This window comes from Triturus cristatus, chromosome 5_2 (genome assembly GCF_964204655.1).
Source record: "Triturus cristatus chromosome 5_2, aTriCri1.1, whole genome shotgun sequence".
Taxonomy (NCBI): domain Eukaryota; kingdom Metazoa; phylum Chordata; class Amphibia; order Caudata; family Salamandridae; genus Triturus; species Triturus cristatus.
The window spans coordinates 1,033,977,538-1,034,002,108 of record NC_140588.1 but is presented as its reverse complement, the minus strand read 5'-3'; positions in this window follow the sequence as shown (position 1 = coordinate 1,034,002,108).

The following is a 24,571-nucleotide window of genomic DNA, read 5'->3' as shown; positions in this document are numbered from 1 at the left end:
CGGGCAGTGTACAGTTATCAACCTCAAAGAATTCAACTCTTGGCTACTCTATCGCCATTTTAAAATGGAGGTTATACATCTCATGCGAGACCTACTCCGAATCTCCGAATGGATGGTCCTCCTCGATCTGAAGACGCCTATTTGGCGGTACCCATTTTCCCCCCACACAGACGATTCCGACAATTTTGTTGGGAAGGCTAGGTTTTCAAGCTGTTCTGCCTCTCCTCAGCTCCTTGGTGCTTCACCAAGCTGATGAGGCCAGTTGTCGAACATCTTCGGGCTCAGGGGATGAGACTTATTATCTACTTTGACGATATCCTTCTTATGGAACAATATGCGAACCGGCTCTCCAAACACTTGCAGACGGCAATAGATTTGCTGGAATCTCTAGGTTTCGTAATAAACGAAAGCAAGTCAGCACTGGTTCCTTCCCAATCGATGGAGTTTCTGGGCTTCATGGTGAACGGAACCGAAGCACCTCTCAGTCTACCAACGAGGAAGCTTTCCAAAATTCGCCATAAATTGCGTATGACAATGTCCAAGTCCCACTTGTCACTTCAGCATTTGGCACAGATAGTAGGACTTCTTTCGTCTTCCATTCAAGCGATTTTTCCTGGTCCTCTCCATTACAGTACCCTGCAACGTCTGAAAATCGAGCACCTTCAAAAGGGCCTGTCTTACTCACAAATGATTCCTCTTTCACCTAAGGCGAAAGAAGATATGGGTTGGTGGTTAAGCCACATGGAAGCCTGGAATGGCAGAGCGATTTTCGGTTCTCAACCCGATCTCACAATCGAATCAGATGCCAGCGGTTCCGGATGGGGCATGCGGTGTGGGGATTTCTCCACAGGCGGAAAATGGTCCTCCGCCAAGCGTTCTCTGCATATCAACTGCTTGGAGTTGATGGCGGGATCTTTCGCGATCCCCTGTTGGACCAAACAAAAGGTGAACTGCTCTGATCTCCTCAAGATGGACAATGTAGCAGCGGTACGCTACGTCAATTAACTGGGAGGGACGAGGTCAAAGACACTGTCGGACCTAGCTCGGACCATTTGGGAGTATTGCCTAGCCAATCAAATCTCCTTATCAGCGGAGCATCTTCCTGGGAGCTCCAATAAGGTAGCCGACTGGCACTCTCACCATTGGAGAGATGTCAGCCTGTGGAAATTGAACCCACACATTTTTGGGCAAATCCACAGCAGGTGGGGTCCTTCCTCGATAGACCTATCTGTGTCCCGTCTGGACTCCCAAATCGACAGATATTGCAGCAGGAGGCCAGACCCACAGGCCTTGGACGCCTTCCTACAAGACTGGAGCAAGGAGCGACCTTATGCCTTTCCCCCCTTTGCCTTGATGACAAGATTGACGGTGCAGGGACGTAGGCAGAAGGAGGAGGTAGTGGTGATAACCCCAATTTGGAGATCTCAAGTCTGGTTTCCAGTGATGATGGAGCTCTCTTGGGATTTTCCAATCCCTCTACTCCAGTTTCCGAATCTCCTCTGGGATTCCCAAGACAATCCTCACCCACTGGTCAGCGATTTCAGCAGGTCATTTACTTGTGGATGGTCACCTAGCTGGGGAACATCTTTTGGTCAGGAAACTTTTAAGAGGAATTAGACTTTTGGTTCCTCCTGAACGCAAGTACACATCATTATGGGATGTTAACAAAGTCCTGTCCTTATTTCAGTCTTGGCCTCATAATAAATACCTGTCCAGAAAACAGTTATTGCAAAATTGGCTATGCTTCTCTGCCTGCTCTCTTGTTGCAGAGTGTCGGATGTCCGAGACCCAGATATAACAGGTAGAGTGTTTACCCCGGAAGGGGTTTGTTTCATATTTCTCGCAGAACGAAATGTTATTCTAGAACTGTTTCCTATCCAGCTTTACGAGAAAATCCTAAATTATGTGTAGTTTGCACCATTAAGTCTTATGAAATTGTGACTGAAGAACTTTGCCCTCATGGGGAGAAACAATTGCTAATTGCACTCACCAAACCTCGCAAAGCGGTTTTGTCTCTTACGATTGCCAGATGGGACAAGTGGGTCATGCAAGAGGCAGGGATTGTTATTTCCCGTTTTGGAGCCCACTCAGTCAGAGGGGCCATGGCCTCAAAGGCATTCTGCCTGGGAGCTCGCCTTGAAGATATACTTAATGCGGCAGACTGGTCAAATGATTCCATCTTAAAGACCTTTTATTTTAGACCAGTACCCTCTCTGGCAAGCGTGGTAGTGGATAAGCTTTGAACAAGCCTAATCCTCGCCTCCGAGTCCTGACATAGAATGAAGAACTTCCTAGCTAACGTAAAGGATAGTTTAAATTCTATTAAGGACAGTAAATAGTGTAAAGAATCATAAAAAAAATAACAACTTCCATGAACATTAGGGAGTGACATCATCATAACACAACCAATGGCACAACAGTCCTTTATATAATATCCCCTGTCATACTTCTAGATTCCTCTTTCTTCCTGCGACGGCTGTCAAATTGTCACTTTTACTGCTCCTGTTTGTTAGTATCTGCCCCTGCAACAAAGGGATACCCAGTACTTGCTACGGTAAAGAATTCCCAGATATCATAAAAAAAATACCATTCAAAATTATGTTAACAAGACCATAAGTGACAGCAGATTTTCGCATCAGAAAATGGAGTCATTTTATGTTATTAAAAGTGAAGAGAGACAAGCCTAATCCTCACCTCCGTGTCCTTAATAGAATTGAAACTTCCCTTTACATTAGCTAGGAAATTTTTCATTATGCAGTAGTGGAGGACAAAATTATGTTGCAGTGTTGACTAAATTATGAGGCAAAAAAAGGCTGCAGTGTAATGCGTTACATTTTCTGATACTTTATTATTTTGAAATTTTTACAGATGCTAACAGTCTCTGTAAAGATTTTCCCTCCTTAGTACCAGTGTAACATACAAATGCAGCAGTGAGAAAGGTGACCAGCCAACCTTTGCAAATGGCCTTCCACTTCGCAGGACACAAGTAGCATTTTTTGTAACTGTTTGAGTTACAAACAAATCTTTAGTTAAAATCTTCAGAAAATGCAACAGGTGATGTATTATGTGGCAAATATGGCAGAATCATAATTATGTTGAAAATATTTGCAAACTAGAATATTTTTCCATTCATGTTTGAACTGCTCTTGTGGAAAAAGGGAGGAGAAGTGCTGATTACAGATACTGCATGACTCGGAGATAAAGAGCTTGTGATTCCACTTTTAACCGTACTTGGGACAATCTGTGATTGGAAACATGTCCCACTTTGTGAATAAATTTTAATGTCAATAACTCATATTAGAACATTGGAATGTTGGTAGCTCCATTGAAAACAATGGAGTGCTCCGGGCTTATAATGACCGGTATAGGCCCGGAGCTCCAACATTCCAATGTGTCTTTGTTCACAGCTCTGGCTGTGAACAAAGGCTTCAGGGAGCCTGAGAGGAAATCAATCCCCTTGCGCTCCCTGAAGGCTTTGTATTATTTGTTAGAACATTCTGCCCTCTAGTGGCAGAATGTTCTAATAGCCTTATAGCCCTTCCTAGCAGGACTATACCGGCTTTTAAAGTCCAGCTGCTTTGTTAAAGTCCCTCGCCTTCGGCTCGGGCCTTTAATGCTGCAGCGGGCCTTTAATAGCCGGTATAGCCCGCTACGGCGGGCTATAAGGCTATATTAAACCTTAAATGAACAGGTGTATCCATTGGCTGAATTAAATAGTGTAATAAGCTGTAACTGGTCAGTGAAATGCCAAATAAATACAAAAAATTGGGATGTTTTGATCTTTCTGGTCACGCATCTGACTCCGCCCACTGACCAAGGCCTCAGGTTAGTCTCACCCTCTGATTCTCCACCCACAGTTCCCTACTTTTTTTCTCCACTTGAACTACTGGCTCTAGCTTGCAAGACTCTTGTATCTAAAAATGGGCGTGGAATCCGCCCGCAGCTTACCATTGGTTGGCGTCATTGTCGCTCATCTTTGCTGCTTTCTCCTTGGGCAGCACTTGCCATGGGTCACTTCCTTTTTTTGCAGCAGCCCACGGACCAAGTACAGATTCATTAGTTTCGATTTGGGCTCCTCGGCTGACGTCTCCTGCTCGCGCTGGGATTCAGCTACGAGTTCTGTTCTCATGTTGATACTAACTAAGCACCACTCGTCACCATTCAGTTTCTATTTCCTCCTCTTAAACTTCACCTTTTCCTCCCCGCACTCACCTCTGCTTTGCCATATTGTTTGTTAAACGTTCGAAAATATATCGGACGCGGCTTCAACCATGTTAACACCCATGTCATGTTCACTTTTTCAGTGTCAGGGGTGTTCAAACGTTACTTTAGTTTGTTTTCGATCAAATGCCCTGTGATATCGTGGGGTGGGGGTCTAAGGCAGGCCTACAGACAGGGCGTAACTACGGGGGAAATAACAGAGGACACAGCAGTCGGGATTACTGGTGTGGGCCGAAGACCACGAGCGGTCTTCTGCCCGTTTATTTATCCCTTCGGGCGTGCCCGCCCTCCGGGTGCGTGGGTGCGTGCATAGCGTGGCTGAACGGGCCGGGTGGCTCCATCACCACATCCCTCCAATCTTTCAGATACAGAGATCATTTCTCACAGAACAGTTCGGCTCTTGCGCACACCACGCAAAGTCTCTCAGTCTCTGATTGGGGGCCGGGTTTGGCCGAAGGCCGTACGGCCTGCTCCGGGGAACGTCTCCTCGTCCAGTCCCACAGGCTCCCTTCTCACTGGGTACCCCCATATCTTCGGAGGACCCGTTCTCTCGTTCCCCTGCGCCGGACAGTGGGGGCGCGCTTCGCGAAGTGCTCGCCTGCCCTTCTGGTGAGCTGCCCCCTTCTCCGGCTTCGAACTCCTCTTCCTGCGAGTCGGTCTCGGGGGGAGCTGAGGTGACCTGTTTGAACCAGGACGCGTTTCGAGTCACTGTCCGTGTTCCTCTCCTGACTGACACCATGGTGCCCTGCACTCTGGTCACCTCCCACACTTCCGGTTCAAACGGGGTGCGATACTTCCAATTTGGGTACCGGTCTCTCATGATGACCACGTCCCCCACCTGGAGACTCCTCGCTTGGGCTCTCCTCGCCCTACTGGCCTTCTCGTTGGATGTCCGCCTTCTCTCTTGGGCCGCCCCTTGATCCAGCGGCCGAGGCTGCCACACGTGGCTCGCCGGGATGTTGTCCCTCGGGGCCTTCTTGAACAGCAGATGTGCTGGCGCACAATGAGTGGTGCAGTGAGGTGTCCTGCGGTACGCGCTGAGGAACTGCGAGAGGCATAGATCCGCGTCTTCCCCTTGTTCGACTCCGATCCTCAGCGCCCGGTTCATCGTGCGCATAAACCGCTCTACCTCTCCATTCGCCTGGGGCCATTGCGGGGTGATCTTCCTATGCCTGACCCCTCGAGCTGCTAGGTAGTTGTGGAACTCTCTTCCTTGAAAAGGTGGCCCATTGTCCGACCGGACTTCCTCAGGTAGTCCCATCATGGCAAATATGCGGTCCAACGCCGCTCTCACCTGGCTGAACGCTGTGGAGGAGACCACTTCCACCACCGGGAACTTGGAGTGCGAGTCCACCACCACCAAGGTGTGTCGCCCGTCCGGGAAGGATCCAAAATCCACACACAGCTTGGACCAGGGTTCCAGGCATGGTTCTTCCGTGATTACCGGATGAGGTGCCGGCTCGCCCCCGGTGATGTTACACGAATGACAGTTACGGACGACTTCCTCCACCATGGCATCCATCCGGGGGAACCACACCTTGCTCCGCAACCTGGCCTTGGTCTTGGAGACGCCTTGATGCCCTTGGTGCGCCAGCCGAACTACCTCCCCTTGGAGACTCCTCGGAATGACTAAGGTTGCGCCTCTCATGATCACTCCGTGCGGCCCTTCGCTGAGCTCACTCTGCGCGTTCCACACTTGCTGTCGAAAGACTCTCTCGTCTTCGGTGAGGGCTTGCACCCCGTCCAGGAAGTTCCGCCAATTGCGGTTCGCCAGCGTGCGCTTCACCTTCACGAGGCACTCATCCAGCTCCGTGGCCCTGCCGATGTCCTCCAGTGTGAGTGCCACCGGGCACGCGGCCTGCGACACCATCCTGACGAACTCTTCCGTGCCGCTCTCATCCAACTGATCAGGGTGTGGTGGGGCCGGCCCCGGGTGCCGGGACAGGAAATCCGCCGGGTTGTTGGCCCCAGGTCGGAAGACGACCTCAAACCGGTAGGCTTGCAATTGGACTGCCCATCTCTCGATCCGCGGGGGGCCCAGGCGTGCCGTGCCAGCGAAGAGCGGGACCAGGGGTTTGTGGTCGGTGACCACCCGGAAGTCGTGACCGTACAAGTAGAGATGAAAGTGCTGACAGGCCCACTTGATGGCCAGCGCCTCCCGCTCAATCTGCGCATACCGCATCTCGGTGGCCGTTAGAGCTCTGCTGGCGTATGCGGTCGGGACCCATTCCTTCGCCTCCATTTCCTGCATCAGGACTGCGCCCAGCCCAACAGGGCTCGCGTCCACCACCACCTCCGTCCGCCTTTGAGGCCGAAAGTACGCCATGACCTTGTCGTCGATTAGCGCGTCCTTGACCGCCTGGAACGCGAGATCTTCTTTCGCTGCCCAGGTCCAGGGTTGGCCACTCTTCGTGAGAAGCCGGAGCGGCTCCGACAGGGACGCCAGGTTGGGAATGAAACGTCCACAGTAAGTTGCCATCCCTAGAAAACTCCTGACTTCGGTGGCGGAGGTGGGCCTCGGGGCTGCTCGGATTGCTTCCGCCTTCTTCGGATCCACTCTCAGGCCTTCCCTCGAGAAGACATAGCCGAAGAACTCGACCGACTCCTGGTAGAAGGAGCACTTGGCCTCGTGCAAGGTAAGGCCACTGTCCGCCAGCCGCTGCAGCGTGTCCCGAAGATGCCGATGGTGTTCTTCCAGAGTCTTCGAGAACACCAAGATATCGTCACTCAGGTTGATGACTCCCTGGAGCCCCGAGAGAGTCTCCCGTATGGCATTCTGGAACACTTCAGCTGCTGACGAAATCCCGAAACTCAGCCGCTTGTATCTCCGCAAGCCAACGTGTGTGGAGAAAGTGGTGATGTTGCGGCTGTCCGGGTGGAGCTCTAGCTGATGGTATCCCGCGTTGAGGTCCAGTTTTGTGAACCACTGGGCGCCGTTGAGGTCAGCCACAATATCGTCCATGGTGGGCGTGAGGTGTCTTTCGCGCTTGACTGCCTTGTTCGGGAGGCGCATATCTACGCACAAACGGATGGCGCCTGGCTGCTTGGGTTTGGGCGCCACGACTAGGGGGGACACCCATGGGGTGGGGCCGGATACCTTTTCGATCACCCCCAGGTCCTCCAACTTCTTCAACTCCTCCTCCACTCGTGGTCTCAGGAGGAATGGTATTCTCCTGTGGCGCAGCGCCATGGGCCGGACCGTCGGGTCCACGTGTAGTTTGAACTGTTTCCCGCGTAGGCACCCTAGACCTCGGAACAGCATGGGGAAGTCCTTCAACATCTCCCTGGCATGCAGATCATGCACTTGATTCGCGAAAAACACCAGCGCCAGATCTTCAGCGGTGTGACAGCTCAGTAAGGTGCCCCTCTTGCCTTCCGCCACGTGGAACGTCGTGGCCAGCTTCCTCCCGTCGCTGACGACTTCAACGTCGATCACCCCTCGCAGGGACAGCGGCTTGTCACTGTCATATGTGAAGATTTGGGCTTTGGAGGGCCTCAGGGGCGGTCGTGGCGATAGCCTCTCATACTGGCAGCTGTCCATTACGTTCACCGACGCCCCCGTGTCGATGAGAGCGCTTACTGGGGATCCTGCCACCATGATGTCACACATGGGCGGCGGCCTTCGCCTCGTGCCTTCCCGGCCGACGAACGAGACGAAGAACACTTCATCATCCTCTACCTCTTCCACGAATTCCGCCTTGGTGTTGTCTCTCAGGGCAGCGGATTCTTCCTCCGTCAGTTGGTGCACGCGCGCCGCTGCACCTCGCGGGCCCCCAGCACCGCCGCGCATCCGTCCGCCTCGGCAGACCTTCGCGAAGTGGTTTGCTCGTCCGCACTTCAGACACGTTTGTCCTCTTGCGACGCACCGCCCGCCAGGCGGGTGACCTAGGCCGCAGTTGCCGCAGGTGTCTCTCTGTGGAGCCCTCGCGACTCCGCGCTGCTGGTTCGGCCGTCTCTGCAGCACATCCACCCTCTCCTCCTTGACTGCCGGCGGTTTCGTGGCCACAGCCGGCCGGTTGAGGGCTGCTTCCATCACTTCCGCCCGAGCGTTGGATAGCTCGTGAGACCGGCCCAGGATTAAGATGTCCTCCAGCGAGATGCCGGGCTGCCGTAGGATTAGGCGCCGCAACGGGACCGACCTGCATCCCTGGATGAGCTGTGCCCGAATCTCTGCTCTCTGGTCCGGTAGTTCGCATGACAGCGAGAGTTTTCGAAGGCGGGCGTAGAAGACGTCGACGCTCTCTGTCTCCTCTTGTCGTGCCTGGCGGAGCTTGAACCACTCGAAGTCGGGGTTGGTTTGGGGGTCAAAATGGCGATTTAGGGCCCTTATGGCGCCCGCATAGTCGTTGTCGTTCCCTCTGTCTGGTAGGGTCTCGAAAAGATCATACAGCTCCTCGCCACCGTAGCACATGAGGAGAGACCGCTTGACTGTATTGTCCGTCTCCCGCACCCCGACAAAGTAGTGCTCCAGCCGTCCGATCCATGATCGCCATCGCACCGCCGCTGTAGAGGGGTCCGACAGCTCGCTGAATGGCGGCAGCGGGGCTACCGCACTGTGTCCAGGTGCGGCGGCCGCTGGCTGCGCGGCCCGCTGCTGTGGTGGCTGCGCGGTGCTACCTCCGCTGGTGACAGGGGTAGTCATGGTCGCCGCCCTTCTCCGTCACCTCTTCCCCACACAGGCCGTGGCTGCCGGTCTGGTCTCCAGGCGAGACCCTTGACGCTCTCCTCCCCGCTTAGGGATGACGCAGGCTGGCTGGATGTCGCAGCGCGCAGGCGAGACCAACGGCCGTGCACCGTGACGCAGGTAGGCTGCCTGGCTGGTGCTGCGCGAGGGCGAGACCAACCGAGTCCTTCTTCACTTTCACCAAGCTGTAGCCATCCGATTCCTCCCTGCAGGCACTCGCGTGGACGCCCCTGCCCCTCGGCTCACTCTCGGGGCCTTGCACACCAGAGCTGCAATCTCCACACTTCTCTCAACCCAGACGCGGGCCGGGCTCACGAGGGCCGACTCCCCCCTCTGACAGAGCTTACCGGCACTTGACAGGACGCTGGATCCTCCACAGGCACCAGGACCACGCGCGCGCGGCCTCAGCCAGCCAACGCGAAGGCGCGCCCAAGGAAGTCCTCCGTGTTCCGCCTCCGCGGATCAGCAGCCGGATCAGCAGGTGCGCGGGGGGGGCGAGGCGCGGGTAGGCTCCGCTCTCGTCGCCAATGTGATATCGTGGGGTGGGGGTCTAAGGCAGGCCTACAGACAGGGCGTAACTACGGGGGAAATAACAGAGGACACAGCAGTCGGGATTACTGGTGTGGGCCGAAGACCACGAGCGGTCTTCTGCCCGTTTATTTATCCCTTCGGGCGTGCCCGCCCTCCGGGTGCGTGGGTGCGTGCATAGCGTGGCTGAACGGGCCGGGTGGCTCCGTCACCACATGCCCCTTCTTTATTCTTTGTTTATTTTTCGTTTAAATCTTAAGTATTCATGTTTGCATATCCTGCAAAGCACGGAATTGGTGACTGAAAATAATTTGCTGATTGGTTAAATTGTCAATGCCTCAACACAAATATGACATTGGCATGTGACATTAGACATCAAAAGCACCACGCACGGCCAGTGCAGATACTCTGAACATGGCTGTTTTGTACGTACAAATTCTAAGTGAACGCGTTAACAGATCCACTGTGTGAGATGGGTTTTTTTCAATCTGTAGATTTTTAGGCGGGACTGATGGAGAGAATATGGCATAACGACATAGGTGTTACCTTGTTGGACCTGCGGAATCGGGTTTGAATCGCGGCGTCCCTCACACACCCTGTGATTTTAGGCATATCACTAAATGTCCAGTGCCTGGAATAACTCCAGTGTTTTCTGTTTCAGTTAGCACTACATGAAACTGGAAAATAAACCAGAATTTGACTACCCACACACACATGTACCTCGTTTGGAGTCTAAAATGATTACTATGATCTGACGTCACGGTTTCAAAAAAACATCAACCTTCAGTTAGTTCATATTTACTTTTCCTCTGCCTATGAGCTAAATTAAAAGATTTTTATTTTGCTGTTGGACAGTTAATGGAGCCGCGCACATAATCTACAAATATGAAAAACATGCGTCTGTTTTATGTTTGATGTTATGGTTGTTGTGAAGTTCTAACCCGTTAGTTTTCTAGCTGTCTCCCTGCATTGTGAATTATTTATTTTACTGCATTTTGAGGCTCCCATGTGAGTGTTTTGGATGTCTGAAAGACTGCACAAAACGCTGCACTTTTAATTTGTAATCTCCCCCTCCTGTTTCTCCTCCAAGCCCCATCCTGTTTCTTCTCCCCCTCTCTGTTTGTTTCCACCCTTCTGACAGAAGGAAAAAAGTGCTGTGAAGCGGCCCTCGCTGGCCACTTCATAGAGCTACGACGCCACTATCCCCTGTTCACCACCCCACCCGATTGCCAAAACCAATAGCACGCCATAGGTGAGACCTATTGGTCTTGCCAATGCTTGTTTATTGTCTGTAGTCACTGAGGCGGTTTTTGCAAATACGTCAGCTCACTTGTGCTCTAAATAGCCTACTCAAAGGGGCTAGCTGGTGAATGACACCACAATAGATCTAAAAACCCCAGCTGACATCATCAAACATCAAAGACTTCCTAGAATGTCTATTGTTGCTGATTGTTAGAGAAACAGGACTGGGGGAGAGAACTGGTTTTCTCTACACTGGATGAACTAACTTGGGTGACCAGAGGTCCCGGATTTCCTCGGACAGTCCCGGTTTTCAGAAGACTGTTCTGACACTTTTCTTAATTTTAAGTACATGTTCAGGTTTGTGGGACAAAGGTCAGGTCATTCTGCAAAGCAGAACTGAAAGTTGTGCACTCTATTTACAGGCGCCTCTGAAGACTGAAAGTAATTTATCTGTTCCTGTCAGGCAGTACAGGATGGGGAGTGCAGCAGACTCTCAGCAGAGGGGAGACAGAGTGGGTAGGAGGACAGGGGGAGAGGGGAAGCTCAGGGTGGAGGAGGTCTATATATATATATATATATACATATATATACCGCGTGTTCGGCTGGCCCCAGGTGGAATACTGTGTTTTGGATATATATATATACATATATATATATATATATATATATATATATATATATATATATATATATATATATATATATATATATATATATAGGAACAGAGTCCTGAATTACCGCTTCTGGTAACAAAGACAGGTACAGACCACAACGTGTAAATCAAAGGTTAATGCTTTATTGCAGTTTCAGCATGACGCATTTCGATCGCGTTTCCACAGGCCTTGATCACATCAATATATATATATATATTACCTACTGGCGGTCGCCAGTAGGTAGTTATAGTTAGTACCTAGTTTCCATAGGAAAAGCATTTTATGATTTGCTAATACCTTTGGCGTCGTTTGACGAATGTTCACGAAATTCTCCAAAAAGAAGGTCTATCCAGGTCAGCTCCTATCCTGAAAGTTTGGGGATGATTCGTCAAGCAGGGGCTGACAAAAAGGGGGGTTCCAAAAAGTGTTTTCTCCATGTTAATTTCCTTAGGAAATTGTATTACAGGCTACAGCCCGAACTGCTGAACGGAATTACACCAAATTTAGCAAACAGGTATAGCTTTTTTTGAAATGGTGTAAATCCGTTCAGTAGTTGCTCAGAAATTCAAAAAATAAAAGTCAAAAAATCATTTTCCCATGGGAAACTTTAGGCAAGGCTACAGCCCGAACTGCTGAACGGAATTACACCAAATTTGGCAAAAAGGTAGTGCTTGATTCAGAAAGCGTCTTTATTTTAAAATGGTGTAAATCCGTTCAGTAGTTGAAGAAAAATAAAAAAAATAAAAAGTTTTGATATCTGGGGCAGCGGTGGGTTCGCGCACCCTCAAGACCGCGCGCTTCCCTGTGATTGGGTGCCACAACCACGAGCTTCACTGTGATTGGCTGCCAACACTCCAAACCAGGAAGTGTTGGCAGTCATCTTGTAGAAGCGAGTCCCAAGAAAACAGTCGAAAAAAGGATTAAAAGAGAACATAAGGGGGCAGGATAGAAACCCCCTGACCCTCTAGTGCTGCTCATGGGGGTCCCAAAAGGACCTCCAGGCCCACAAATTATTTTTTATTTAAAAAAAAAAGTCAGAATGCGCGCTGGGTGCGCGAATCTGGACAAAAAAAAATGAAGCGGGGGCTTTCTCAATTAATTTAAATGAGCCCCCTGGTGGGCCAGGTTCCGGGGGAATGCTGTAATTATATTGCGGGTGCCTGCGGGGCCTCCGCAGCTCCGGGGACCACCACCTCCCCGGGGCTATGTAAATTAGGTGTGGGAGGGCACGCAGCCCTCCCGTAGCCCTGGGGACCGTCACCTCGCTGGGGCTTGTTTTATACTTTTTGGGGGTCCTGAAATGTCCTGAGGAGCTCACCCCCGGGACATTGTTGTTTGTTATGAGAGGATGGAAGCATGTCTCGAACACTGTCATAGTAAACCCTGGTTGCTTCGTTGAAGCGAGAGGAGGAAAACCTGCTCTCGCTTCAATGAAGCAAAGCAGGATTGCTTTTGGACAAGGGGAGCTGTATGTTAGCTCTCAGCGTGGCCCACTAGTGTTAACGCGATGGGTGCGCGGCTCCTTAGTGTGAACGCGATGAGTGCGCGACTCCAAGTATAAATAATGTAAAAAAAAATAGCTAGGTTATATGTTGGGTTATTGGGTGGCTCTAAAAAGAGCCCTTGTTTTTATTGGGAGATTTGTGTAGCTACATGTAAGTGCCGATGCAGAGCCTTAGGTTATCGAGAAGGACTCTGTTTCCCTTATCTGTGAAGGGTACACCATCACTCCTGTAGATGTCATCCATATCGAAACACAGATTGTTGTTGTATATAGAGCCCATCCTATGGTCTCTGAGACAAGCAGAAACAGCTTTATTGACATTTTTTCAACCTTTCACAATCTGAGGACAAAGTTGATTGGACCACTTCCATTTCTGTCTTTGGCATATGTTAGAGTATACAAAGACAGTTTTGGGGAAAAGCAACATCAATTCTGCAAAGGTGTCCTTCATTAGCATTTCCAGACCTACCCCAGTCAATGTGCCTAGGTCATTGCCACCACAGTGCACAATCATGAGGTCAGGGGCTTGAAGATGTAAAAAGGTTTTAACCAAAGGCATTAATTGGTGCCACTTTAATCCTCTTTGTCCAGGTAGCGCCGACCATTGTGGCCCCAGTAACCGAGCTGATCAACCTGTCTTTATCGCAGGGAGTGGTGCCACCTGGATGGAAAGGAGCGGTCGTTAAGGCCCTCCTGAAGAAGCCGAGCCTTGACCCCTCTGACCTGGCGAATTTTAGGCCGATTTCGCTGCTCCCGGGCGTGAGCAAGATAGCTGAAAGACTGGTCAACTATCGATTATCGAATTTCTTGGAGGCCAATGGCCGGTTACGGGATTCCCAGACGGGATTCCGTCCTGGACAGGGCACAGACACCGCCCTCCTGGCCGTGGTGGAGGAAGCCAGGTGCATTCTGGATTCAGGGGGGTCAGTGGCAGTGATCCTCCTGGACCTGAGTGCGGCTTTTGACACCGTAAATCACCAGGTACTACTCCAGCGGCTGGAAAGGCTGGGTGTCACTGGGATGGCTTTGAGATGGCTTGCCTCCTTCCTAGGAGGACGGTCATTTGAAGTGTGGGAAGGAAACGAGAAGTTCCCCTGCCCCTTTGCCCTCCAGTGTGGGGTCCCTCAGGGCTCGTCGTTGAGCCCGACCTTATTTAATGTATATATGGCCCCCCTGGAGAATGTGGTGTCTCCGTTCGGCTTTAACATCATTAGCTACGCGGATGATACGCAGATGGTAGTGGAGCTCTCTCAGTTAGAGAAGCAACCAGGGGTGCTTCATTCCTGTCTGGAGGAAGTGTTTAGGTGGATGTCTAATACATCCCTTAAACTGAATGGCTCAAAGACCGAGTTTATGATCTTAGGTCAATCCTCCTTCTCCCTGTCCCCCAGTAGCTGGCCTGACTGCATTGGAGCTACTCCCAGCCCGAAGAAGGAGATTAAGAGCCTAGGGGTGTGGCTGGAGCAGGACTTGACGTTTAGAACACACGCCAAAAAGATCGCAGGTGTATGTTTTGGTATGCTCCGGTCAGCCCGCAGGATTCTGTCACTCCTCCCTGAAACCTCCCGTAAGCTGCTTATTCAAGGGCTCATTATTTCGAGGCTGGATTACAGCAATGCACTCTTTTTGGGCTCGCCGGAATCTACATTCAAGAAGCTGCAGCAGGTGCAAAACGCAGCGGCTAGACTGCTGACCAATGCCCCCAGAAGGCAGTCCGCCAAACCGGCACTGAAGGCGCTTCACTGGCTTCCGGTGCGGGAAAGAGTAACCTTTAAAGCATTCTGCATGGCACAGAAGAGTCTGCAGGGGAAGGGTCCAGCGATTCTAAGGAATATGATCCAACCCTATAAAGCAGTAAGGGCTCTCCGTTCGGATCATAAATTCCTCCTCCAGTCTCCTAGAGTAAGGCGAGCCCGTACTGGAGGGAGAAGGTTTTCAGTGAATACGGCCTCCGCTTGGAACTCGCTTCCACTCGTGTTGCGGGCAGAGATCAGTACTCTGCGCTTTCACAAACTATTAAAAACTCATCTTTTCCCAGTTTAGTGTGTCATGTGTTGGCGGTGGTGATCTATGGATAGCGCTGGGATGCTCAAGGGTAACCGTGCGCGATATAAAACTCCAAATAATAATAATAATAATAAATAATAATAATAATCCATTTAATGTTCACATTTGGTAAAGCTAGATCTTTGTCAATACCTCTGTGTTCAGTATACCTTTTGCACCCAAAAACATAGCTGTGTCCTACAATCCACACTCTAAACATCTTGAAGGGAAGTCTGGATGCACTGAAAAGATGTCTGTAGCTGAAGTAGGCAGTTGCTAGAATGAGAGGGTATCTAAAATGGTGGATAAGATGCAGTTTTTGAAAAAGAAGAGGAATGATTGGTTGTGTAAGAACATTGTACAGTGAAAAATAGTGTGCATGTTTCTGTCTTTAAATAGCATGTTTCTTATTGGTTAGTAAAAATGTTTGAAAGGTACAGTAGCTAGAATAAGCTCATATTTTGTAAAGTCAACCACACATGCAGTTTGTATTTGCAACATTGTGTGGTGAGCTTAGAAATGTGCTGAACTTGTGACCTGTGAGTTCAGTTGAGTGTTCCATGAACTGTTACTATGGAAACAGGTATTAAGCCGAATGGGGTAGAGTTGAAAGTTAACTGTGGCATTAACATGTGAATTTGTTATAAATATTAAAGTAATATGTTATTGCAGTGAGCTTTTCCAATTCAGTTGTATGTTTAGAAGTGGTGTGTTGTTTAAAAAAGTGGTAACATTATTTGTAATTTATTTTGGAACTCCCGTGTGGTTTTACGGTGCCATCGCATTCGGAGCACGGAGGAGTCGCGACTTCGTAAAATTCCAGCCGCAGTTTGGGTTCAGTTAGAAGTCATTTGGCAAGGGTTGATATGTGCAACCAATAGAAATGTGTTTTAGAATTTGAAATAATCTGGGAAGCAATGTGATTTGTTATTTACATGTATATGTGTGGAGATAGAGAGGGAAACTTTGCAATTTTTAGTTTTGCTTTGGTGAGAGAAGTGCTATGTATATTGATTGTGTGCATAAGAAAATCTTTTCTGAGTTTCTGATATTTCACAATCTACAAATCAATTTGAAAGGTGAGTTATAAATTTGTGAAGTGTAGTATGTGTTGGCTTTGTTTTTAAAGGTAAAATATAAATCAAGAACTTTGACATGTTGTTATGTATTTAAATGTTGTTTGATATAGATTCTGTATAGTATTATGTGTATTTTGGAATATGGATTGCTCATTATGGTAGTTTGTTTCAGTGTGTGGATATGTATATTTGCATTATACCGCATAATTTTAGGTGTTGCTTTCAAGTTGGTAGTGTATATGTTCAGTTAAAGTATTAGTAACTAGACTAGTTTTTATAAGAGTTTAGAGATGTATAGTTGAAATATTCCACATAATTTTTAGTGTTTGATTTAAATTTGAAGTTTTTTCTGTGAATTTATGAGGTGTACATAGTGTTACGGTATAGATATATCCATGCATGTTTTCGGACATGTGAACGGTTCCTGCTTTATATTTGGCTAGGTGTAACATTATAAGTAGTTGTAAAATGGTAAAGCAGCAGCACAAAACCGAGGTGTGAGATATGTTTGTAGAGATATTATCACTCAGGCACCTTGTATGCAGTACCGGCCCGTGGTGGGAGTAATGCCGGGCGCTGACGTGGGGCAGGGGAGGGGCAGGGTGGGGGGGAGAAAACTGCGGAATACAGCTGCACTGAGGTAAGTACACAAACAAATAAATAAAACGAATTTCGTTGCGCTCGCTGCAATTGGATCTGTAATTGGATCTAAAGGATGTTTGGTAAAGCATGCCAAAGCAAATCTGATTAATCACAGGAAACTAAGTTGCAATACCCCAGATAAAAGGGAGTTTTTCTATTTAGCTCTTCAAACCTTGGCGGAGTGAAATAGAATTACTTGGAGATTTTGACTGCTATGAAGATTCTTCCGATGCATGTAAACATAGCATTGAAAGTACCATTTTTCCAAATTATCTCCAAATGTTGAAGGAAGAGATTAATTACAAAGTACTATTGCAGCTGAAATAGCTGGAGATAGTTCTCAAGATAGTCAGAGTTCTGCTGCACTAAGTCAAGATCCACAAGGAGACGCCATACTTGAAAATGAAGCGGCAATACCAATAAGTGAAGTGGAAATGGTCATGCAACAAGCACAACAGGACAATATTGATTTGAAAAACTTAGAACAACTGAATACTAAACAGAAAGAAATATATCACCAAGTTACACAACAAATAGAACACGGACTACTGCATGAAAAGAGTGTTTGCCAATGTACATCATTTAAACCTATTCTCATGTACATCAGTGGGCAAGCTGGAACAGGAAAAAGTTTCTTGATTAAATGTTTGTCAAATTATCTACAGAAAACAACGGATTCACATTTATCGTGTGTTGTAACTGCTCCAACTGGATTAGCAGCACACAATATCAAAGGTATTACATTACATCATTTACTTATGTTACCAGTAGAACATAAAAATAAGATGAAATATCACAAGCTATCTGGAGAAGCTTGTTTCGAAGTTTCAAGAGTACTAAAGAAAATGAAACTTCTGATAATTGATGAGGTAAGCATGGTTTCAAACTTAATGCTTGCGTTTGTACATTTGAGAATCCAGCAGATTTTACAAACAAATTACGATGTTTTATTTGGAGGAAAACATGTAATTGTATTCGGTGATCTGCTACAATTCACACCTGTGAAAGGCCATCCAGTTTTTAACACACTTCTTCATGAAGACACGAAAAAATAATTGGGAAGTATTGGAAATGTGAACATTTGGACTTATTTTGAATATAAAGAACTTATTAAGAACATGCGACAAGCAAATCATGAAGATTATGGAAACATTCTTCAAAATATTAGAATTGGTGTCTTAACAAAGGATGGCATAGAAGCTGTAGAAAGTCGGCTACTAACAAACTTGCTTCCAAAAGAAAATATTGCACCTGAAACTATCTATCAATAAATTGCCGAAAAGAACCCTATAATTTGCCTTATGCTGTCGTACTTTAATCTTTGTTACCGCGTAGGGAACAGGGCCCTACCCCTGTCTATCTTGGTATTAGCAAACCGCAAATGGTAAATGCGGCATGTACGAGTGCTTTATATACCGTTCTAGCTATGAATGCACTGTGTACACGTTATTCTGCTTCACTACGCGGGTTCCATTTTGGAAGCAGTGGCCATCTTGTCATTGCCCTCACATAGGCTATAATGGAGTAAATACGGGCCTCACAGTACATGGGCTTCTCCTCTGACTTCTCTGTGACCTGGGCAGCTGGCTCTGCTGCCCCAGGTCAAACTGGTCTCACGAGCTCCCCTTCCTCCGTCCACCTGTGATTAGCATCAGGGCTTGACCCATCATAAAACCCTTTCATTCTACACAATCCTCCGGCTAATCTCTTTCACACCTGCTTGTTCCTGCTTTATGACTTGTTTCCCAAAACAGGAGATGCTCATGTTTATTGGGGGGTCTATTGACATCCGATGTGGGATCTGAACCTTACTGTGTAAATCATTGTGGGCTGGCCGAACTGGAATGTGGGATGGTCATCATGACTCTGCTTTTTCGTTTGTAATGTATACTTGTAATGGCCATATCATAAACCTAGGAATGTATGCTTGAGGCAAGAAAAAGGGTATTTAAGGTGAAGTCCATTCCTATGATTTTCAGCAGTCTCCTGAGAACATACACGCTGTTGTACTTCTAGGATACCTGTAATTGGTCTGCAGCCAATAAATGAATCTTTGACTTCACCCAGAAGACTCTGTGTTTCTGTAGGTCGGGAACAGGGTGAACCCAGAAGTCATAGGGTGTGTGCCCCTGCACCGCTGGGTCTAAAATACCCAGTACTTCAGTTTGGCGCCCAACTCGGGACGATTTCAGCGGTACCGGTCCAAGCCAGAGGTTCGTGAGGAGCTTCGTGTGGAAATTCTGGAGGAAGGCCGCCACTTCATCGACCCCTGCATGTCAACGTGGTCCGAAAGTCTTTTCTGCGAGGTTCTCCGTGTCCCGACGGCTACGAAGTACTGCTGCCCTGATTAATCGACCTGTTTAGGACCCTTGACGATTTTTGAGAGAGCGAAACAATCGAGAGAGTCTTCTGGTGACGCCATCGATCAGCAATATTCAGTTAAGTATAAGTGGAGCGTCTCCCATCTGTTTTTGGTATCCTTCGGGATCGTTTGATTTGGTAATTTGGTAATTTGGAGTTTGCAAACGCCAAAGCCAGAGGACTCGTGTATTCACGAGAATATCGTAATCGATAATCCTTTGACGTTTGGATCTAGACTAGTGAGCGAAGATGCCTGGTTCTGGACTATTTGGTAGATTATTCTGTTTGGGTTGTGGAAAAGATTTCCAGCTGGAGGAATCATGTCCGGTTCCTCCGGTTGGAACTCCAACTTATGAGCTCTATGTAAAACATGGCGTAGGCCCCATTGCATATAACGAAGTATGGATCCACTACACCAGGAAAGACGGTGTTTTAAAATGGCCCCAAAATGGTAGTTTCGATACCGATATTTTAGATAATTTGGAAATTAAATTGTTCAAAAAGAAAGCCCGGCCGGCGATGTTTGACTCTTTCCGCTTATGGCGAAAGGAAGCCAAACAGAAGGAAATTAAGCTAGCGAAAAAGAATAAGAGAGAGAAAGGTATGACAGTAATGCAAGCAGCTGTACAATTTAAAGACAATGAGGAGGTGCAGATGAGTGAGCAATTGCACAGGCAGCGCAAGTTAGGGATTGACAAATGTTACCCAGCTTTACCACATTCTAAGCAGAATGAGTTAGAAGAAAAGGAGAAAGATCCCATGATGTCACATTTGTTGAGTTCGCCACCCCCGTATGCTCAAAATGCCACGGCACCTCCCCAGCTTGTGAATATGCCACCTCCAGTGAATATACTGCAAGCCTTGCCCCAACCGCCAGCTGCTTTGCAGCCGGCTCTTATCCATGTAGCGCAGCCCTCTCAAGGGCCGCCAGTTGTGCTTCCAACTGCCCCCGCACTTCCTGCGACTTTGCCTAATACAGCAGCTGCCTCTTCTGACACTCTTCCTTGCACCACTCCAGTACCTGTTTCTACATCCTCTTTTCTCCCCTCTGTTTATCCCCCTGTTTTCGCCTCAGCTTCTCCTTCAGCGCGACAGCGCTTAGCTAATGTGGTTACTACATTAATGTCTCCTCTCTTTGAGTCATCTGGTGCGACTCCTGGTTTACAGCGTAAGCAACTGCGCAGTCAATTGCCTAACCCCGATGAGAAAAAGGTAATAGATAGCATGGCGCGTAGATGGATTGTTTTCCCTTCACTGTATGATGTGGAATCAGTTGTCAACGTTTTCCATCAATGGGATGCCCCAAAACAGAGATATGTGTTTGAGAAAATGTGCAAAATTCTCTGTGAAGAATTGGAGGATAGTGGTAAAAATCCGAGCCCGCAGGAATTGTGTAGAGTGAGGTTTGATTTTGGAACTGGTATAATTGTGGACCGCGAAGTAGATAAAGCAGTTGCGGTTGTATTGTCCTTCAGGAATGATGATTGTCAACAGTCATTGTTTGAACAAGATGTCCTTGTGGGGAAAAAGGTAAAAGCGCGACAATACCCCATGAGAGAAGTTCCCCCGGTATGGAAGGAAGCAGTTGCAGCTGATGCTAACGCCGGTATCGCCGCTGTGCCAGCGCATTTCCAGCGTGTTTGGGTGCATGTTCCATGGAAAAGATCTGAGGTGTTAGCACTTAAGCAGTCATTACCTGATCCCCGTAAAAACCCAGCAGGTTATTATAAAGAGTTGTCACAGACGGCAGGGTCATGCGTTATGAATCTGGCCGACATAGACATGTTGTTTGGTAATGTTGTTCCACAGCCTCTATGGGGGTCAATTCGTAATGTAGATCACGATGCAGAGCTAGGGGATACATGGGCTAACATTATTGCTGCTGATGCTAGACAAACTGGTGGCGCGAAACCAGAACCTTTAGTAGCTGAACTGCCTGGTAGAATCATCACGTATATGAAGACAATAATGCCTGCGATGCGCGTAAATTGGGACAAGTTATCTGCATGCAAGCAGAAGAAAGATGAGACAGTGTCAGACTTCTTTACTAGGTTTGAAGAAACATTTATTGACCACAGTGGGCAGGATATGAGTACTGAGGGTGGCCAACGGTTATTTGTGGATAAGTTTGTGCAGAATCTACTTCCTGACCTGTGTAAAAAGTTAAAAGATTCAGAAAGTTCTTGGGCTGTTTCTTCTTCAGCGCAAATACTGGCTACTGCACAGTATTATGAAAATAGAGATAAAGACGAGAAAGATAGAACAGAAAAGAAAACGAAGGAATTAAAGACGAAGGTCCTTTTACAGCAGGCCTATCCGCCACGTGGAGGTCAGAATAATTATAGACAACCCCAAGGTGTCTATCACCAACCCCAACAGTTTCAGAACAATCAGCAAATGAACGGGTATTATCAACCACGTGTCCCTGTAGGTCCCAACCAATGTTCATACTGCAAAGAGGAAGGTCATTATAAATATAGTTGCCCTAAATTAATGCAGCGGAACGGTAATGCGTATGGCGCAAGAGGTAGGGGTGGTCAGCAAGCTCCTAGAGGCAGAGGGCGTGGAAATGCTCCCCAGAACGCGCGTCCTCTGCCGCCTCAAAGTACCATCAATAGCTTTGATCAGCAAGCTAATGCGACTAGTAATACGGCCCAGTATTATAATAATGATTATTATGCAGAGGACGGTGATGCAGAAAGTAATGATTACTTGGACAGCCATAGACAGAGAGAGGGAGTTGTTTCAGTGCCAGTGGATCAGAGTGGACCGTATGTTGAGGTAACTACAGCAAATGTAACAGAGCCTTTTCTGCTAGACACTGGTGCTGCAAAGAGTTCAATCATGCATTCAAAACTCCCTGGCGCACCTTTGTCTGGCGATATAAATGTTTCAGTAGGTTTTTCTGGCGCCCCGGTTAGGAACCCGATTTCTAGTCCCATGTCACTTTCTGTTGGACCTTGCGAGCTGAAAGCACCCCTGATCCTAACAACAGGTTGTGGTGAGAATTTACTGGGATTAGATTTGTTGAAAAGATTGCATGCTACACTGTATTGTTCTCCTTCAGGAGTACAACTTACATTAGGCAAGAAAGTGATTTCCCCAATGTACTTGTCTAAAAACACAATGCCACCTGAATTATCATCCCTTCCGGATGCCCTTTGGGCTACTGGTCCCACTGATGTGGGCCTCTTGGAGATACCACCATATGTGGTGACTTTAAAGGCTAATGTCAGACTGCCACGTATTCCCCAGTACAAGATCTCTAATGAAGGGCAGAAAGCATTGTTAGACATTGTCAGCGACTTGATTAATAAGGGTGTGATTGAAGAGACAAGAGGCAACGTTTGCAATAGTCCGATTTTACCTGTCTTAAAACGAACGGACCCTTCACAGCCACCTGTTTACAGATTTGTGATTGATCTTAGAGAGGTTAATAAGATTGTTGTGCCACAGTTTCCGGTTGTCCCTGATATAACTGCCTTGTTAACGATGATTCCAGCCTCTGCTGCATGGTTTTCAGTGATTGATTTAAAGAATGCTTTCTTTAGCATCCCAATTGCAGAAGAGAGCAGAGACATTTTTGGTTTTAGTCTGGGAGGCCGAAGCTTCCGCTTCAAACGCGCTCCCCAGGGCTACTGTGAAAGTCCATCAATATACAGTCAAGCTTTGAAAGCGCAGCTTGATGCACTTGTTTTACCTAGTGGCGCTATCCTGATTCAGTACGTGGACGATTTACTAATTGCCGCGGATACTGAGAAGATCTGTAAAGAAGCCACATTGTCACTGTTGCGCCATTTATCCGCTTTCCATCACAAGGTGTCTCTCTCTAAGCTGCAATATTGTCGACAAGAAGTGACCTACTTAGGTCATCTCTTATCGAAGGAGGGAAGGAAACTGACCCCAGAAAGAATTCAAGCCATTGCACAGTTGAGTGTGCCAAAAACACAGAGAGAAGTGCGTGCTTTCTTGGGCATCACTTCATACTGTAGGCATTGGATCCCTAGTTTTTCTTTGTTGGCAAAACCTTTAGTAGCCTTAACATGCAAAGACACACCGAATCCTATCCCATGGTCTGAAGAGTGCCAGAAAAGTTTTGTGGAATTGCGTAATGCATTATGTTCAGCACCTGTGTTGGGCACTCCTGACTACAGCAAACCTTTTACATTGTATGTTCACGAGAAAGATGGATGTGCGTTGTCAGTGTTAACACAGCCTTTTGGCGACAGACCGCGCCCATGCGCATATTTTTCATCAACCTTGGACCCTGTAGCGAGGGCATTGCCAAGCTGTCTGAGAGCGACAGCTGCTGCAGCAATGTCTATCCGACAATCTGCTGGTTTGGTAATGGACAACACATTGATCGTTATGGTTCCACATGCTGTAGACACATTATTAAATAGGACCAAGACACAACACTTGACTAGTGCGCGATTATCAGGCTATGAGCTTACACTGTTAGCAAATCACATACACATAAAGAGATGCAACACGCTGAATCCAGCTACATTGTTGCCAATTCCAGCAGACTCAGATGAGATTGAGCAACATGACTGTCTGTTCAGAACAGAAGAAGAGACGAAAGGGAGAGTAGATCTAAAAGATACTCCCCTGACTGAGTGTGATGGCACTTTATGGGTGGATGGTTCATGTTTCAAACTCCCTAATGGTGACACGACTGCTGCATATGCTATCACGACTTTACACACGGTCGTGGAAACTGCACGAGTGCCACATAATTCGGCCCAAGCAGCAGAATTAATCGCCCTCACGAGAGCGTGTGTGTTATCTGAAGGAATGAGAGTAAATATATACACAGACAGCCAGTACGCCTTTGGCGTGGCTCATAATTTTGGGCGTTTGTGGAAGGAGCGTGGGTTCCTGACGTCGCATGGAGCTAAAATTCAGAATGGCAAGTTGGTGAATGATCTCCTTGAGTCACTGACCCTACCGTTGCAAGTTGCGATCATGAAATGCAGTGCGCACAGGAAAGTCACAGATGATGTTGGACGTGGGAATGCGTTTGCTGATGAGACCGCGAAAGAAACAGCACAGAATGTGAAGACTAGAATGTATGTTGCAGGCCCCGCAAGATGGGTTAATGATGTGGGAATGTGTGAGAACACAATAGAGAGTGTGAAGTCGCTTCAGGCTGAAGCCACAGAGAAAGAGTTAAGCAAGTGGAGAGAAAGTATGGGTAAGTTGGATGAGAATGGTTGTTGGATTGATCTGACAGAACATAAGCGATGGTTGTTGCCTGATGCATATGTGCTTCCAGTGGTTACTATGGCACATGGAATGGCACATATCAGTACGAAAGGTATATGCAAGTTGTTGGCTCCAGTATGGCAGAATGCTGGGATTCCCAAGTGTGCAGAGAATTTGGTCAAGAATTGCATGGTATGCTTGAAGTACAACCCTGGTAGGGGAACCCCAACTCCAGCTGGTCACTTTGCACCCCCATCATGTCCATTCGAAGTTTTGCAGCTGGACTTTATTCACATGGAAAGATGCAACAACCTGAAATATGTACTGGTGGTTGTTTGTGCTTTCTCAAAATGGATAGAGGCTTATCCTCTGAAAGATAACACTGCCCTATCCACAGCCAAAG